Source organism: Haemaphysalis longicornis, unplaced genomic scaffold, assembly GCF_048455015.1.
Source record: "Haemaphysalis longicornis isolate Haplotype H1 unplaced genomic scaffold, Haemaphysalis longicornis Haplotype H1 scaffold_19, whole genome shotgun sequence".
NCBI classification, from domain to species: domain Eukaryota; kingdom Metazoa; phylum Arthropoda; class Arachnida; order Ixodida; family Ixodidae; genus Haemaphysalis; species Haemaphysalis longicornis.
Window position 1 is genome coordinate 5,993,983 of NW_027526288.1, and position 14,049 is coordinate 6,008,031.

A 14,049-nucleotide genomic window follows, 5' to 3' on the forward strand; every position below is an offset into this window, starting at 1 on the left:
GCGCTCGAATGTTGCTGGCGCATTGCAAAGGCCGACGGCATGACCTTAAACTGATAAAGTCCGCCCGGTGAAATGAAAGCAGTTCTTTCTCTGTCCATGTCGTTGGCGGCGATTTGCCAGTAGCCTGAGCGAAGGTCGATGGAGGAGAAGTACTTGGCGCCGTGGAGACAGTCGAGGGCATCGTCTGTTCGGAGTATGGGCAAACGTCTTTCTTAGTAATGTTGAGATGACCATAGTCGACACAGAATCTCCACGTGTTGTCTTTCTTCTTGACCAGGACCACCGTCGATGCCCATGGGCTGGACGAAGGCTCGATGATGTCTTTTTGAAGCATCTTATCGACCTCCATTCGAATGACCTGGCGTTTAGCGGCGGAAACACGATATGGCCGCTGATGGAGGGGGCTCACGTCGCCAGTGTTGATTCGGTTTTTAAAAAGGTGGTTTGGCCTAAAGGGCGGTCGTCAAAGTGAAAAATATCCCGAAAGAAGCTCAAAAGGGCCCAAAGGTCGTCAATTTCCTGTGGTGTTAGATCAGGGCCAATCATGTGAACAAATTCATCCCATCTGGCCTCGCGGCTCGGCGTATCATTCAAAAAATTAGAATGTCCATCAGTCGTTAGGGTCAGAATGTGGCAGTGGTCAAGGGAACGCAAGATCGCCAAGGACATTCCTTCATAGACGAATTGTGGCGAAGAACGAAAATTCTAAAGCGGAAGCGTGGCGTGATTGTTGGTGACTAATGTGGGAATGAGGAAGAGTCAACTGACGTAACAGCAGAACTTCAGTGATCGGGGTAAGGACGTACGAACCATCGGGTACGGCAGGAGTAGAAAAAAATTTAACGTATGTGACAGTTTCTGGTGACAAAGGGATGAACTTCGCCGACTAAAGTCGACATTCTACTTCATCGGTGATGTGGGGAGAAATTGGCAGCCCAAGTCGAACTTCACCCGTGGAGCAGTCGATGAGCGCAGAAGTCTCTGTAAGGAAGTCTAATCCAAGGATGATATCGTGAGGACAGTGCGGTAGGGCATGAAACACAACAGGGATTTGGTGATATGCGATGGCTACACGAGCGGTGCACGTGCCAAGAATGGATGGTGTGCTCCCATCGGCCACTCGCACTACAATGGACGGGGAGGCAGTGCGAACTTTTTTGAGCCGCCGGCAATGGTCAGAACTTATTTCAGAAATTTGCGCACCAGTGTCCACGAACGCCTGAACACATACACCATACACAGTTATCTCTAAAAGGTTAGTACGGGGTGGAACAGTCAATAGAGGATTTTCGGGCCGGGTCGTAAACGCATCGTCACCTATAGGCGCTGCATCGTCTAGTTTTCCGGAATGGGGCTTCCAGGATAAGGGGGAAAAGAGAAACGGCGGGGCTGGGGCGAAGGCGATAGGTCACGGTGAGGGGACGGTGAGCGACTGTGTCGGCCAATAGGTTGCGCGACAGGCGAGCTGGAATCCGTGGCGTCCTGGATTCGGCGAGGGACAAAAGGTCGGGTCGTGATTGGGCATTGGTAGCTATAAAACCAGGAACGGGGTCCTGGTGGCCAGCGGCTTGCACAGTAGCGAGAAACATGACCGACGCGTTGACACATGAAGCAAATTGGTTTGTCGTCATGTGTACGCCATTCATCCGGGCTGCGGTATTGAGGGGGCATGTATTGGGTACGGAGAGCACTGATGGGCGGAAGATCGTGGGTGCAAGGGCGACCTAGGGAGCACAACGAACCGAGGCCGCGATTATCAAGTTCCTGGCGTACCACGGTCTGCATCAGGGATAGCGTGGGCGTTACGTGGTCATGTGGTGAAATTAAAGTTGGCGGAGCCATGGGTTCCAGTTCCCCGCTCACAATCCCAGGCAGCACAGGACTGCTCGGCCTTACTCAAGCCGGTGTACTTTGGCCGGCGATTTTCTGCCCGGCCTTTCTCCGGCAACCATATTCGACCCGTGTCCAAATGTGGGCCCTTTGGCCGTATACGGCCGTACTCCCCTCACTGTCCAACTGCCAGTGTCCGTCGGCCAGTCGACCGGCTTACTTTCATACGGCCAGATTCCAGCCGTAGGGCCCCGGAAATCCCAAAGCTACCCGTGTGCGGCCGAAGTACGGGCACCGGAGGGAGGACAGCCGAGATGCGGTCGTCGTACTCCAGCCGGACTGAAGCTGCCGGAAATTCGGCCGTGCTACGGGCATTGTAGTTCAGCCACAGTACGTTAACTGTACTGAGGCCGGTGGACGAACACTGCATGCAGCGCAAGCAGATGACTCAATCGCGCTATACAGCAGCACAAACCCACCATTTTAGGTCCACTGCACCCACATCAAAGTGAGCCCGCGCGCAACCACCAGCCGTCCAGCCTTCAGCGCAGCCTGGCTTAATTATCAGCGTCAGTTTACACCAAAATCAATTTATTCAACAGTGCTCACAAACGGTCATTCCCTTAATTGCTGTACCTCTTTTACTGTCGAACACAGCAAATATTCATTTCTTTGCTGAGCTGGAATAGATGTATTGTCCAGGTCCTGATATCTTCTGTGGGGTGGCTTACCTGTAATAAATAAGGAAGGATAGGAGGGGTGGAGGGAGGCGCATACTTTAGTGGGTTGAATTTCACAAATATAAAAGTACCCGCTTTTAGGCAATTTCTTTTAAGACAATACTTTCATGCTCTGACTAAAACAACTATTTTTACAACAGCTGCTTGACCAGTTGTTTTCTATATAAAACCGGTGCGAATGCCTTTACGAAGAGGTTCGGTACTCCACAAAACACTCAGCAGCATTCAATATAATTTATTTCCCACAAAAAGTATGTCCAGTATTTGCCCATTTTTCTTGCAAAGAAATTTTCTACTCGATCAACTTTTTTGAAGATCTTTCACAGGGCTGATCCTAGAAGAGATCAAAGAAGTACTTTCAGTTTCAAAATAATTTTTATGTTGTTTTCATCACTTACGTGCCCACTCCTTAATAGTCCAAAAGAACTTAATTTTCCTCTAAGTCGTACTACGTTAAAAAAATTCTAGACGTGTTGCGAATGACGCCCTTCTTCAGATGGCTGCAGTTGTATCCCTCTGTGTTCACGCAAGGAAAGGAGTAAGACAAGAGTTGCATATTTTCTTTCAAACAAATCACTTAGCGATTCTAGTATTCATACAGCAAACCTTGCATACTGCAAGGAATAAAGCAATAAATATTTCATTGGTCAAGTTTGAATGCGTACAGTTCTCAACCCGTCGGAGGCCAACTTGCGGCTCCGAAAGTTTATTTATTTATTTATTTATTTATTTATTTATTTATTGATTTATTTATTTATTTATTTATTTGATACCTGCTTGCCCTTGCATGCATTACAGCAGGGAAATACATAACACTAAGCATCAAATATGGGACCAAATAACAAAATAATTCTACAAAGCGCGGTGAAAATCGTCATTATAAACAGTGGATAAAATCATACGTGGACGTGGAAGATAATTACACTCTCATCTCGATCTAATATGAAATGAATCGCGCAAGGCGTCACCTTAAAGGAAAGTTAATAATTTTCTTCAAGCTAGCGATCCCACTTTGGGATATGTAGAATGGCGCTTGGATATACTTCTCCCCTTCTATTCCAGTTTTCGAATGATAGATATTACGAAAAAATTCAACCTCAAGTTTCGTCTATGATCTTTCCCGTCTTACCATTTAAATTTACTTTTACTTTTCCTCATCCTAAGTTGACAGTGCCAATACCTAATACGAGTCGCACTGCCCTATTCTGTATGTTTTCGAGCGTATCAACCAGCTCTTTGATGTAGGGATCCCAGAAAACACATGCGTACTCCTACATTGAGCGAACATGAGTGAAATACGGTTGTTCTTTTAAGTTAGTTGGAGGCTCGCGGAAATTTTATCTCGGAAAGCCAAAAACAGGTGCAGCCGTAACTTTAATGTTGTGAACGTGCCTATTTCTCTAACAAATCGTTAAATAAACTCCTCGTTATTTATATTCCCCGGTCGTTCTAAAACCAGTGTAATTTACTCTATACGCATTCAATTGGAATGAAGCTTTTCTTGTAAAGTTGATGTTAACACACTTTTTAAGATTCAACGACTTTTCTGAATCAGCACACCAGGATGTTATTATTTTGAATGATGCTGCAAGTATGTTGAATCACGTTCATTCGCTATAGTCCTGTAAATTACAGTAATTCGCGAACATTTTTAACAAAGATTTGAGGCCACACAAACAAAAGAGGGTCCGCAACTGAGCTTTGGGGAATTCCTGAGGTGGCGGGAACATATCCGGACGAACAACCATTGAGAGATATATACTCTGGTATCCATGCAATAGCCGATTCATTCAGTTTATTGCCCGCAATGTAATAACAAGAAGGTGATATGAAACACCGTCAAACGCTTTTTTGCCGCACAAGAAAATAGTCAGCTACTTTAAGCTTATCTATTGCTAGAGCCAAATCGTGCGTGAACTCAACAAGCTGCGTTGAGCAAGAAAAACCCGACAAAATCCGTGTTTGCTAGGATGCTGGCGATTATGTTTAACCAAATGAGTCATATCCCAAATGTAGCTAATCTAAATTTCAAACACCGCAACTAAATTAACATCCACGCTTCGTCATTCACAAGGCTCTGTTGTTATGGCAAACTCAAAATAACACTTGTTTCTAAAGAGGCAGTCATAAAATCCTATGAAATAACATAGTGCAGGGCACGAAGTTGATCCTACCAATGCACGAGCTTAGCCTCTTCTACGTTTATCACAAACAATATAGTGCACCTTGTTGTTCGTAGTATTATTGTGATAAGAATATCCGGAAAATTGCGCTTTTCCGCGCCCTTGCCTTTCTTTGGTGGGGAGTCTTTGACAATGCGCCGGTTGAGCTCCTGCGTCGTGGCCGCTTGCTCGACACCATTTAAGGCCACTTATTTTGGTGAACCACCGCCATCTCGGGTCGGACATCGCTGCCGGGTCAATGTCTCCAATGGCCTCCATTTCTTGAGGGGGCGAATAGCCACGAGCTGATGCGTCGGCGAAGCCGACGGGCGAGGCATTGTAGCGGCTATGACTGGCGAGGCTTAGCTAACCCGTCGGCGTGGCACAGTCTTCTTGTGGCAATAAATGGCATTTCGATGGCCTAAACGTTTCCCTGGTAATGTCCAGTCAGTCCTGGCACCTTGCCCGTTCACCTAGAACACTCATCACTGTTTCACAAACTTAGTTCGTTCATTTAAAACGTAGAAACATCGAGCGGATGAAAAACGTGTCTGCGCCATTCGACGCCCTAACGGCTCCTTCTTCACCCAGGGAAAAAACCGGTCCTACATCGACGGGACTTCTTCCAAGCACGTTTGTGGATGAATTCTCGGCGCCCAGACGCGCGCCGTTGTTCGCATAATGACGTATAACCTGATACCTTGCGAAGGCCGGTCTCCTCTTGAACACCGGTTGCCGAAAATTCTGCGGCCGTTCGCTTGCCGTAATTCGGCCGAGGACCGCTAAACAAATGATAAACGTACATTCTGAGGCCGTAAGTCGGCCGGTATCCTTTATAACACCGGCTGCCCCAAGAAAACGAATATTCTGCCGCCGGACGGGTGGTTCACTGTTGAAAGAGCGGATGCGCGGCAGCCGCGCTACGGCTGGTCTCCTTTCGAAAACCAACTGCCACAAGAATACGGATATATCCTGTGACCGGTCGCTTGCCGTGCTTCGGCTGAACACCGCTTCCCGATGGAAAAACGGATGCTCTAAAGCCGTACTCCGGCCGATTTCTTTCTCAACATCGGCAGCCGAAAGCCAACTGAATATCTGGCAGCCGTGCAGCTGCCGTTGTGCGTCTGAACACGGGCGGCCGGAGAAATACCGAAGCGCTGGTTGCCGAATGTTGGCCGTTCATCGCATGATCAGTGGCTGCCAGAACCTGGATGCTGGCCGGACATGCCAGAAAGCGGCCATAGACGGGCCGGTCTTGAGACGCATTTTCTGTGCCGCCTGGGATGCGTACGCCATTTTCGGGTGTAGAAGTGTAGCGCGGAGAAGGTGGTGAGCTCTCGCAGGACGACGTGGCCGCTGTGTTGGGGAGCCTAGTGAAGTTCTGTACAATGCGGCGGCATTTTGCTTCCTCAAAGCACCAGCACTCAGCAAAGACTCCGTCCATGGTCGAGCAGTTCTTGATAACAAGCAAGTTAAAGGCGTCGTCGACAATGCCTTTGAAGATTTCGCCGATCTTGTCGGACTCAGACATTATGGAGTCGACCTTGGCGCAAAGTGAAAGGACATCTTGTATGTATGCTAAATACGGCTCCTTGGCCGTCTGAGCACGTGTGGAAAGCTCTTGCTTGGCAGCGAGCTGACGTCCAAGGGGCTCACCAAACACCCTCTTCAGCCTCTCTTTGCAGATATCCCAGCTAGTGAGCTCATGTTCATAGGTATCATACCACGTGAGGGCCGTCCCCTTGAGATATAAGAGGATGTTCGCCAGCAAAATCGTGGGACCCCAGTTGTTATGGCGACTTGCACGCTCATACATGGTGAGCCAGTCGTCCACGTCGACGTCGCCGGTGCCGCAGAAAAATCCAGGATCGTGGGGGTTGGTCAACACAATTCACGGTGGCATGGCCGGTTGATGATGCTGCCCAGAATCAGTAAGCATGGTGTCTTGAGAGAGCCGGTGTCCGCTCCGAAGCTTCGTCGCCTCACGGGATCGTTGTAGCACCTCACCAAGATGAGACGAGGTAGACGCGGTTAACATTAGATGTATTTACGCTATTTACAAAAGGGGGAAATCAGAGACACAGCAGACGACCGTTTTAGCTCCTGCCGGGCGCCACACCGATTGTCGTCTTTCTTGTCCTCCACGATTGGCCTCATGCCTTCCAGGGGGATTTCCCTCCCTAGCAGTGGCTTCACCACTTCGCCAAGGAAGGCTGCGCAGTAACAATATAAAGAAACTTAATAAATAAATCAAACCAGCAGTGAAAATGTTCTTGCTCTTCATAAAACCCAGTTACTGATAACGGAAACCCTATCGACACCATAGCAGGAGGTAAACCTTTCTCAAGGAAACAGCGTAGCAGACGATGCTCACGCTATAAAGGCATCTCGTGTTTGCGCATACACTCACCCATTTTGCCGCTGGACACTAAGATAGGGCACCGGCATGTCGATCAGTGGTCAATGACCAGTTTCTCATAACTGCGCCTCCTAAAAAAATTCCCTCGTACTTCCCCGAGGGGGAGAGTGTGTAAGTGCGAATGCACGGTTGTTGATTGCGCGATTACGGTGGATATCGTGATCTTAATGAGTAGTCGAGAGATTACACACACGCACACAACTACAAAGAAAGATATTTCACTCGTTATTGCTGGTACCGTTGCCCGATCCGCCATCATCGTTATCGAGATGCAGGACCAGCGACCGCTCTCGACGACGGCGCGCGCTCGACTAATACCCTCCCGCGCCACGCGGCCGCTACACGAGCGCCCTCACGCGTCGGAATGCGGAGCGCCCGCTACGCCAGCGAGAGCTCTCCCGCCCGAAGTGGAGAGGAGGCGCCCAACACCCGCAGTCACTGAGGGGAGAGAGGAGGAGGAGAGTAGCGCGCGCCCATCTCCCCCCGTTGCTAGGGAAGACGAGGAGCGCGCGCACCCGCAGCTGTTGCTATGCGGACGACGGCGGCGGACGATTCAGGCTCGCTTAAGAAGTGCATTAGCACTTAAAATTTAGGAGGGTTCACATCTCTGGAAGATCTGGCAGGTGCTAATGCCGGGCAGTTATCCATGCATTTGGGATCAGTCATTTTCGCGTTTCCGAAATTAAGCTTCAGGATTCAGAGCGTGTAATTTGATGAGGAGATGGCCACACTTATCGCTGACATTTTAAGTGTTGGATTGATTGTTGGTTTTAACGCTCCGACACAATACAGGCAATGACGCGCCCCGTAGTGAATGGCTGCAACATCCTTTTCACCACCGGGGTACCTTTAACGTGGGCGAAAAGCCCGTAGGCACGAGCGTTTTTGCTTTTTGCCTGCAGCAGGAAAGTATTTATGCTTAAGTGATGATTCGCGCAGAAAAATTCTGTGCGCAAGATGCTGTCTGTGCGTGTGCACTGAATTCCAAAACCTTTCCTAAGCGGTTTGCTCTCTATTTCATTTTCAGTAAATAAGAATCCGCTCTAATTTAAGTGTCGCTTTGAACTTCGTCCATGATGTCGTTAGTATTCTCAGGGGGCCGGGTCTTCAAACACACCACGCGAGCTAAACAGTGATGCAGAAGAGGGAGGCGTTGAGGTTAAGTTACGAACTAGAACATTCGCCTCGAAACTTTGAGCTTCTTAGTTACTTTTCCTTCATCAGAGGAAAGGTTGAATACGTCAGTATCGTGCATGACCCCACAACAAACAAAACTTAAAAACACTGAGGGCATTCTATGATAGGCCATTTGGCCTATTTTTTTCTAAATTTTGACGGACTGACCCCCTTTCAGAACTTATGCCAGATAATAATATTTCCTACCTTTCAGAATATGGAAGAAGTCCCGCCTTCACTCTTTTTCTGTTTTGTAGAGTTCCAGACTTTACCGTGATACAGCCCCATTTTACGCGCCCTTAGTGACAAGGCCCTCTACACATCCCCAACTAAACCGAGTAACTTCATACTTTTCGACAACAGGCATATTACGTTTTTTTTTCTTTTTTCTGCTTAGTATATCAGGCTGTAACCAATTAACCGAATCACGTCTTAACCATAGCGAGTAAATATGCACTGTTTGCTTTGTACGTGTTATGGTACTGATCTTTCGTTGTACCCACCCTAACACCAGGACCGGGTTGTGGTCCACTGTATGTAATAAATAAATAATAATAACTAAAGAAAAATACGTAAACAACTTTTCTAACGACTAAAGCCAATAGGATTTCGCATAAGCCTCAACATTTCTCGCCGCAAAGAAACAGCTAGACTTATTAGCTGCAAAAGATTTATACGTAACCGGGAGTATACCACAATACACACCGCGTTTGATTTTCGGAGAAGAGATCGGTTGTAAATGATGTTTAAAGACAGCAAGATTTAAGTGTAACGGAAACCAAATGACGGTTGAGGTTCCCCCAACACTGCAAAATGAAAAGAAAAATACAGACTCTTGATGGTTTAATTATGATGTTTAATGCGCCGACGCTACACAGGTGGTGATGTTTGCCATTGTGGAAAGCTCTAAATTAGTTCTGACCACCTGGGGATTTTTTACGTGCGTCGAAATAGCAAACAGTTGGCAGTTTCAGCTCTCCGCCTCCATCAGAAAAGTTGGGGCCGCGGGGGGAATCGATCCGTTTCCTTGGGCTCAGTTGCACAACGCCTTAGCCACAAAGCTACCGCGGCGACAGGAATAAGTTCTCTTGCATCGTTGCAGCAAGCGAAATCTGTTGGGGCTCGAGCAACATAGCCTTGTTAACATCTTTCCCAATAAGCGTTTGTGCCACTGTCTAAGCATCGTGCCCCACGTGCAGTGCTTCTAGTCAGTCTGCAGTAGCTGCAGTAGCTGCAGTGTAGTAGCTGCAGTTGTTTCCACGTTTCGCTTTCTGGCAGCTTCCCATGCTTCCTCACGCGTTTTTACTAAGCTTGCGTCGAGACCACAATTGAGTGCATGATTGATCCCCGCGGCTAAAGCGAAAGATGAGCTACACATTTGCCATCGCCTGAGCAACCATCGGAGTTTTCTCGCCTCTTGTTGGTGCCAAAGAACCGATATATCATACCCACACACATATCGCCCCTGCCTGTTTTGCGCAGCCTGTAAAAAAATATTGGCTGTGCCGAACATCATTTCTTAGGTTTGTAACGACAGTGTCTTACCAAATATGCAATGCCAGCACGATGACCTCCAGAAGCAAAGCATTGCGCCTAATGTTTATGCCATGCGCGTTGGTGCAGGCACTTCTGCCTCACCTTGGGTGCAACGACGTCTGACAGCGGATCTGTGCAGCGTATACCCCTTCAGCGATGCCCGTAGGGGCGCCACTGAAATCCCCCTAGCGTCCCCTTTTAAATGTAGTCGCAGAACGCTCCGGCCCGCTCCCCACTGTCACCGTTGCCTTTGCTGCACGTTCACGACTGAGATTTCCCGTTTGTATGCATAGGAAATACATTTTTATATGGATCACTCACTTTTCGCATATGAGGTGTATTTATTTACGAGAGTGTAAACGTTTATTACGCGATCTTAGTGCGGAACATTCGTAATGTGCTCCAGAAGTGCGTAACAGGCCGCCTTCGGGAAACTGGCATATGCGTGGAGCTGATTGTATTTCCTCTGCCCTGAAATTTACTAACAGTATCTCAAAGAGCAGTGTTTCTGCAGATGGTCATGCTACGGGTTTATGCTACGATGTAAATCGCTATAATGTGCTCACATAATCTAGCGGAGCACTCATACTTGACCATGCCAGTTGCGCTTAATACTTCAATATTGCTGACTACCCAGTATAAGCCAATGTGGTATACATTTCATAAACATTCTACAAAATAAGCACGATGGATGATGCAAAATTCGCCATGGGAATCAACACACGACAAACCATTTAGTGCTGGGGTGTCTTGTCGCGAGGTCATCGCTCGGAACCGATCATTTGCTACATATATCTTCCGCGAGCAACGCACAGACGTGCTTATAGAGTAATCCGTGTTTGTGACTATACGCTTCTCCGAAATATCGTGATATAAGATAGGGAGCCTGCAGAATGTAGCGCGACCTGAAATCAGAGGGCCTTATCAGATACCACGCTCTTTCAAAAACACCGTTTATCACTTGTTAATATACTCTTACGGGCTCACTGTACACTGCACGAAATGCGTCCGCTGAGTGATCAGCGGTTCGTTGAAGTTGAAAAAAAGGAAAGTAAACGCGTAGCATATGTGTGTTTGATTACTAAATGGTTCATTAGTGGATTTCACTCCGCAGTTATACATGATAGTTAAGCACCCCCTCCCCCCATATCTTGCGATATATCAGTAAATTTCGCTTCTAGTTGGTCTGGTGAGAACTACTTTGCTTAAAATTTTCCGAAGCTGCACTAGGTTTTTCATTCCCGTACGAGCTACGCTGTTCCTTCCGCAATTGGCATACCATTTAGTTTTTCGTGGTTTCATTACTTTCTTTGGTCTTCCTGTAAGGGGTGAGTAGGCACGTATTTACCGAACCACTACCTTAGAATATACTTAACATTTTTGTGTGACCTATATTAACGAATATGGCTTATATTTCCGCGTGCCTTAAAATCTGCGGCAGCGGCCGAGAATCGATCCGGTACCTTGGGCTTAGTAGCCCAACGCCTTAGCCACTAAGCCACCACGGCGGGTCGAAAAAGTTATCTTGCATCTTGGCAGTAAGCCAGCGTCTGTCCGGTCGAGCAACACAGCCTCGTGAACGTCACGCCCGATACTCCCATGAAAGGCAGAAGTTATTGTCAGGTATTGGGTAGTCACACCCCACAGACATATTTTTCTATGACGTATATATTCTAAACAAAGCCGGTTTCGTTCTCCGCGCTGTCTAAGAAACCAAGCTCTCGGATGACAACATCAGGACTAAACGAGACGACAATACATTTCAGTTGTGCCTGAAGTGTTCGACCGTGAATGTGGTGATATGCTGCTGCCTTCGCCGACGCCCCAAAGACCGGCCTATAATCGAGCAGAACCGCGTCCCCGGATAGCTCTTGTCGGCGTTCGAGCACTGTACCAAGACACGGCTGTGTTTTTAAGTTCGCTAACCATACTATTTCCTTTCAGACATCACCATGACAAGTTGTTTATGGCGCGGAAAGACAAAAAGAAGCGAAAAATATTCGAAACACTGCATGAGTCTCCATCAGCGACGCGGCGCTCCTCCCGTAAGCGCCGCAGGAAGCAACGGCGATCGTGAAGCTCGAGGCGTATATCCAAAATTGATTGGGATTGTTGACAAAAATGTGTAAGCAGAGAATCGTCGAGGCATACAAGTATGTAAAATACTGTGGAAAAAATCCCGCTATCTCCATGAATTGAATGATGACGAGAGGGGCGAAGCTAAAATGCTTTTCGGTGAAACCGTAAAACATTGTTGTAGGTCTTCTTAACGGCGCGCACCATCTGAACGAGTGAAGGACATAAGGCGCGTTCGTAGCCATGCTCGCGTCTCGCTTTGTAGTGCAGTGGGAATTGCGCCACGTGCCTCCCATCGCGGCCAGAGAGTCGTGACATCGAAACCGGGCGCCGCCGCGTCAAGACCACGACTCCTCGCTCGCAAAGCTTGAGACTTCCCACCGCTCCGTTGAAAAGCCCGTCGACGACGTCGATGTTTGTGGTGATTATGTAGGGCTTGTTTGGGACGACGAGAATCTCCATGGGTAAGTTGGCGTATTCGGTGTGTGACATATTAGCCACCTTGGCCGTCGCCTTCTGCAGAACATCTTGTGTCGCGTAAACCCGGTACGTGTCTTGAGCTCGCAGGCGACGAACGACAACCTCTTCTTCTTCCTCTCCTCCTTGTTGGGTAGCAACGAACGCGTTGAATGTTTTGACCTCTTCGGCTAATCTTTGGTTGGCTAATCCGTACGGGGATCCTGCCACAATCATCATCCTGGTGCCGTGTACAGCAGCAACGAGGGAGGGGACAGGGCCCGAGCAAGAGCAGCTTCGCCCCTAAAATACGCCACAAAGAAGTCCTCACGCAGCCTAACCTTGAAGAATTACAATTTATACGAACGAACTGCGATTCATTTTTTTTTCTTCAAGTGTATACGTTACAAATTTGACAGCCTTAAATTACTGAGCTCTGTTAGGCTAAGGGCGCTCCAATGCAGGAACTCCGTCCCCACATATGCCACCGCTGACAACACTTTCACAAATATTTTCCCCCTCGCTTCCCCCGATGCCCCTTTGGCAAGTTGTGCAGTCGGTAGCTAATAACGGTATGCGGTTATCAGATTATTGCGAAAAATAAACAGAAGCAGGGATGGGCGTAAACATGAACTCGCGGTTACTACGCTCCCTAATATGAAATTTATGCGCAGCGCGAGTTGCGGTCTTCGCGGTCACGGCGCAATTTTACTGCGTCTCAGGAAGTGTTCGAGTGATCAGCGAACGTGCGGCGGCATGCGCTGCTCTGCTGCTACTTCGCAGTGCGCCGCCGCGTGCCAGCATGTTGCAAATCGTGTTTGAACCTCCCGCGCAAATTCCACGTGTTCGTATTAGCCCTGCACATTGGAGCAACGAGCATGTCGTTGCATAGCGTGTTTTGACCTCGCGCCAAAAGTCACGTGGTTTCGATTAGCGTAGCATGGAACAGCGTCTGGAGAAAGTGTCAGGGGAAGGGCGCTCCATGGTGGCGATACATGAAACGTGTGACGGAAAGGCAGTGAGAGGAATGACACCGTAGCCGCACCTGTCGTACTCCACTTCAGCCTCCGCTAGACGCCCCTCTCCGTTTTCTTTCTTTTGTCGCAGCTGCGTTTGCTCACTCGGTTATGCACATATAAACAGACACCGCTCCCGCGAAGCCAAGATAACGGCTGCCAAAGGGCTGCCCCGTAAAACGACCGAAACTCGCCGTCGCCGTTTCCACTCAAATTCACTTCCCCAAGCAGCTTCGAATCCCTTCCCGTAGAAGACAAACTTTCGCAATGACCAAATTTAGGGGAAATCCCCAAGGTGGAGTAAGATTCCGTATGGCTGCATTCAGGTGGATGTGAAACTTTCCTTCGCATAATCTTACTCCACCTTGGGGATTTCCTCTAAATTTGGTCATTACACCTGCCCTTCACTTCGAGTTGTTGATCAATTCGTTTTCGCGATACAAATGACTAGCCTCCTGGTTAGCTCAGTTGGTAGAGCGACTGCTCCGGTTAAGCGGTGGTGCCAGGTTGGAATCCTGGACAAGGACCAGTTTTTCTTCAACTGAAATGTTTCTGATAAAGCTGTATAGCTTTCCTTTGTAGCCGTACGGCTGCATGCAGGTGGATGTCAAACTTTCTTTCGCACAAACTTTCACAGT